The sequence below is a fragment of the Callorhinchus milii genome, unplaced genomic scaffold, assembly GCF_018977255.1.
Source record: "Callorhinchus milii isolate IMCB2004 unplaced genomic scaffold, IMCB_Cmil_1.0 Scaffold2, whole genome shotgun sequence".
Taxonomy (NCBI): Eukaryota; Metazoa; Chordata; class Chondrichthyes; order Chimaeriformes; family Callorhinchidae; genus Callorhinchus; species Callorhinchus milii.
In genome coordinates, this window is record NW_024704743.1 from 110,831,550 (window position 1) to 110,837,549 (window position 6,000).

The window sequence follows — 6,000 nt, forward strand, 5'->3', positions numbered from 1 at the left end:
GACATTCTCTTTGTACTTTATGTGAAAGACTCATGGGTTCCTGATTGATAGCATCAGTACAGTTCCTGCAGGCTAGTTTGCACTGCTGGACCAAATGTGACCATATGTATGAATTTGACAGTGTTAATAAGTTGACTGTGTTTATGAGTGGAACAGTGTGTATGAGTGCGGCAGTGTATATGAGTGTGACTATGAGTGTAACGCTGTGTATGAGTGACTGGCTGTATGAGTGTGACAGTGTTTGTGAATATAACAGTGTATATGATTATGACAGTGTTTGTGAGTGTGACATTATTAGTGAATGATGCAGTTAAGGACATAAGGAAGTAGGTGGTACATAAGTTCATGAAAATCTTCTGAGGTTTGGTGAACCTTTTTTTAGTCCAGGCTTCAGGATGTTTGCACATCCCTACTTGTTCCTTATACATATGTACATAAATGCCTCTTGTGAATGTATTGTGAACATGTTTCTTGTATTCCCTTGTGATTGCCCCAGGGATTTTTCTCTCTCTCTGAATTACAGGAATGCTTATCTTCTCCACTGAGTCAGTAGTACCACTTACATTTCACTGTTTTCACTCTCGTTGTGTTGTTAGCACGAGACCGTCTGGAATGCAAGGTGCTGGGTTCTCAAGGTGCCAAGTCAACAAGGCCAGACTTTTATTTCTCTTGTCTAGGCAGAAGTCTACCTTTGAGCCAGATTTGGGATGCTTTTAACTAAAGAATTTGCACTTAAAAATTCATCATCACTCAACAAGAGCAGCTCACACTCCCAAAGTGCTCAAAAAAGTAATTGAGGAACAGTAAATCTCAATGACGCTTGTTAACTGTACATCTCCAAGTTGACCAATATGAGCTAACGTCATGTGTTGGCTGGTGGAGTTTGATACTATTTTCCATAAACTTAGGTCAGTTTCATTATAAATTATTAGGATTATAAGAATCAGCAACCTTCCTACCCTTCTTGGCCATATCTGATAGAGTAATGATTTATGAGCAGCAGTTAGACATCCTAGTCTTCAGTCTTGAAAGGAAATGCCTCAGAGGTCACCTCATAAAATCTTACAGCACAGAAGGAGGCCATTCGGCCCATCATGCCTGTGTTGGCTCTTTGAAAGAGCTACCAATTACTTACACTCCCCCACTCTTTCCCCGTAGCCTTACAATTGCTGAAGGGGTATAAGATTTTAAATGGGATTGCAAAAATAAACCCAGAACAATATTTCCAGATGCACTGAGACAGTAAAACAAGAAGACTAGGTTCAGAGTTGCAAAGGACAATTTCAGGAAGACACCAGGAAATATTTTTTTACCCAGAAGTTAACGATTTAACAGATTGTCAGGAAAAGTTCATAGAGATCAGGATGCTGGGACTCAATGAAAAAACAGTTTGATCCTGTAATGGGAAGCTGGTAGGGTGGGTGTTCTGGAGGGTGAAATCAGATGAGCCGAACCAATCCAAACCAATCTTGTGATTTTTAGTTAAAGGAATATTTGTAATCTTTATAAATAGTAAAGCAATTAAACTACATATCTGGGTGGTGTTGGCATGGGAGGAGATTTGACTTGACCGTAAAATTGCTTTGTTTCTGTTAGACTGGAGCTATAACAATCTGGCTGAAAAGTGAGAACAACAAATATAATTTGAAGACACAAGGTACCTGCAAATATTATTAGGTGATTCCCTGGTGCTGACAGGCACACACTGCAGAAAAACATCTTTGTTACACTGTACAGTACAGTGGGCACCACAGCCTCAAAAGTGTTTGAAGAAACAGTGAACTGTGCAAAAATGTTATTGATAATTTTTTGTATAAGTGTTTTCAAAGCTAATGGGTTTGATTTTGTACCAAAGGACATTGAAAATTCTTTGCCAATATGTTAACCGACTTTATTCGCCAGAAAGATGAAGCATTAAACAAGAACCTCAGGATTACTATTTCCACAGGTTTGATATTATGGCAGAGAATGTTGGAAAGAAATGTTTTCAAGCCATACTCAATGTCCTTATGTTTGGAATAATAAGACTTATCTCAGGGGAACAGAATCGGCATCGCTGTCTGTTACTTGGGGAGATTTGAACACATGCAACTGTGCACTATATTTTGCAGTGAATAGTCCCATTCACAAACTGAAATCTATAAAGTGATGGTTTGTGACTGACCTTTGTGGTTTCAGTTTGCACCTGGTACAAGCCAAAGGTGGAATTAGGAAAGTGTGTTTGTAGCACGTGCAGAGACCCCTTTTGATGAGAAGGTCGACTGAATGTAAAAACAACTAAAAGCTATGCATTTTGTAATTTTGTCTGTGACACTGCAGTCTTGATTATACAAACAGTGAGTGCAACATTCCTCTGTACAAATCTGCCTGATTACACTTTGCCAAACATATTTGTAACTATGATATCTGCTTAAGGTGCAAACTTTTATCAGTTTTTTACAATGTTGTCGATTTCAGGAAATGAATGGCAAAGAAGAGCGTCATTGCAAAACAATGTGCTGTTTATGACCAGTCAGTCAGTGTGGCTGGACTCACTTCAATAAACGGAACTTATAGCCTCAACGTATTTGGCTGCGCATTCTGAGCTGGCAGTTTACAGACACATCCTGAAGAAAAGGTGAAACGTGTTCCATGGGATTCAGAGTCTGTCTGTCTATTGTTATATAAATCGCCCACAAAATATGCAGCCAATTCACTTTACAGTACATTCTGTGAAGCACTTTGAGATGTCTCTAGGATGTGATAAGGCACTATATCAAACGCAAGGATTATTATTATTATAAATCAGGCACCAGTGAGATGATTTGCAAATGTTTTCAACCACTGACCCCATGCTGAAAAATAATCGATTGGTACAAACTTCTAACACTTGTTGAAGGGTCCTCAAGACTTGTTCTTTCCAAACAACAGATATCTTCCTTGATACATATTAGAGTTAGAAGCTACTGATGTAAGAACTCTGCTAATTTACAGTGATAATAAAAGTTTCAGAGATAAACTGACTACAGCTCATTTCAGCTGTTCTCAGACATTCATCTTTCTTTTTAGTTGGTTGTTTTCTATCTGAATTAACATTCATCTTCCTTTTTATTGTATTCTACCAATATGCAGTGTTATATATACAGCAGTCTAAAGCATCTCGTAGAACCATAGAAATTTACACCACAGGAGAGGGCCATTCAGCCCATCGTGTCTGTGCTGGATCTCTGAAATAGCAATTATTTCAGTCCCATTTATTTGCCTTTCCCCCAATACCCGTGTAGCTTACATGTGCATCCTATACTTTCTTAATTTTGCATCTCTGAATTCTTTCATCTGCTGTTAATGCAGTACAGACTGCCCTCTCACCCTTCTACAGTAGTTACCTAATATGATGCCAGATAACCTTTAACAGCCAAAATTTGTTTATTGCTTCAAAAACAAAAAAAGTTTTATTTTAGAAATTTGATGGTCGCACAGGGTTAGGCACCTTTGTGTAGAGCCACCATTTGTGAATAGATTGGCACAAAAACAAGAAATCACAGGGAACTGGATTAATCATTGTAACATATCCTCCAGACTACTTTAAAATGCAGTGTTTAGCAAAAGCCATGAACTGAGCAGACTAAATAAACAATGTAGTATAATGGACCCATTTACTTTAAAATATATTCTGCAAAGCGCTTTAAGACGTCTGAATGATGTGATAAGGCGCTATATCAAATGCAAGGATTATTATAATTTTTCTCCTTGAAAAATTCTAGAAGTGATATTTGAGATGTGCGTGGTACTGAGTGAATCTTCCAGCCTCTAGAGCATGAGTTTCCCACTTTGCAAAAATAGGTATAAACACAAGGGTGGTGCCAAAATCAGAGGAAAAAAATCTGATATGACTTGTTGTCTGTATTTTACCTATCGTAGACCATCCAAATAAGCAAATGCTGAAGGAGACAATCTGGACACTTAGAATCTACAAAGCTCTTCAGAGATGATTGATTTTCTGCCACAGTGAAAGCCATGGTGCTGTGGACAATATGTTAACAGCCCATTAGAACTTTACTTACTACACCATCTTAATTGGTGGCCTGTCCACTTCTTAGGAGCATGGATTGCAATCCTATATCCCCATTAATGAGAGATGAAAGTATGCCACGGTTTATTTTATAATCATATATCAATAATAAACCTTGCATTTGATATAGCGCTTTATCACGTCTTCGAGACGTCTCAAAGCGCTTCACAGAACATACTGTAAAGTGAATTGTATTTTGTGGGTGAAACGCAGCAGCCAATTGCACACAACAGTAGCAGCAGCATTTTGTCACAAAGTAATTTTAGCCTTACTGTTGTGGGCATTGCTGCTAAGAGGTATTGTAAAGCCAAAGTCAACCTGTAATATAAATTGTAGAAGAATGAAATACAGTATCATATTGATTAAGAAGCCTTTTAATAATGGAAGAGGCCGTTCAATCCAATGAATCGTTTATTCTGTACTGCTGGTACCCATGAACCACTGGGACACATTTCATCTCCCTCCTGCCTTAGGGCCAAACCTAAATCACTCACGTCTTGCTTGTACAATGAACTGAATACTGTTGTTTACCCTTGATATCAGTGGAGTGATTCCCTTTTTTTCGTAAGTAATTTTTTGGATAGGGTTGGAAGGGGAGAAGAAAATAGACCGTTGTCAAAACAAAACTATTCACTGTGACTGAGAAACCCCACCATGATGAGAATTAAAAGTACAGTCCAAAATATAACTTGTGTGCAGTGTGCCATGTATTGACATTATCAGGAAAACTGTACCGTTAAAGAGAAAGCACAACTGGTGGAAGTTTCGCCTGAACAATGGCACTCTGAGAGTAAACAGCACTTCCTGTTTTTCACAGATTTTACTTTGAAATTAACAATGTTCTACGTAACGATTCTTGTTAACTGTTAAACGATGGAGGGAAATTTTTCTACTGCTTATTATGAACTGTATATACTGTAGGATATTGTTTGATGTCGTACTCTTCTATGGTCTAAACCATGATTAGCTCCGAGGTCACAGACGGCAGCGTTTTGCGATAACTGGATTATGTCACGCTGACAATCTAGTCACGAACAGTCCATGTGGTGTACTTACAGTTACCAAAAGGAGTCGTCATCGATGATTCCAGTAACAAATCTTTCAATATAGACCCAATGTTAGTTTCCACAGTCAGCAGTGGAAACAAACTGACCTGGCATTCTTGCAGGTGGAAAATGAAATCATTTCGATTTCAAATTGTTTTTGATCTGCCATCCTTCTATCTCAGGCACTGTTTCTGGAGGTGTAAGCTGTCAGGGCATTTCTTCATCTGCTTTGTGCATTTTAACACTCTTACGAGCTAAGCAGACCACAGCAAGTAACAAACCTCTAGATACAGTGCAGGTGAAATAAGCCCCAGATAACTGAAAGTTACCTGGAAAATTAATGACAAGTCAGGCTCTGGATTTTCTGACTAATTTAAATATTTCAACCTTTTTTTTAAAATGTGATTTCTGCCAAATAACGTTATTCATTTAATCTGATTCCTGGAATTTGTTTAGTGGATTCTTTACATTTGCTATCCTTTGATTGTTCCCTTCAGCACCACTTACCTATGTTCTCTGGCACATGCATTAGGCAGGATTTATAACAGTACAGCTCATTAGTTTCAAGGAGCCTAACAAGTACAGTGCTGAGGGAAGAACACAGTTTAACACTTTGGTTAAACAAAAGTATGACCTGATTGTAAATATGTACAAGTAATAAAAAAAATTCTTCATATGCATCTAAGGTCACATGTATCTCTTATTTACAAAGAATGTCCAGCTCAGAAACAGGCCAATCAGCCCAACCAGTTCATGCTGATGTTTAGACTCCACATGAGTCTAAATAAGTTTTTGATATACAAAGTTTGTGTATTATTCGTTGTACCTCTTTGATATACACTGGTAATCTTAAAGGGTCTTCTGCCTTCATTAGTTGATAAACTACTGCAATTGGCAACCTTT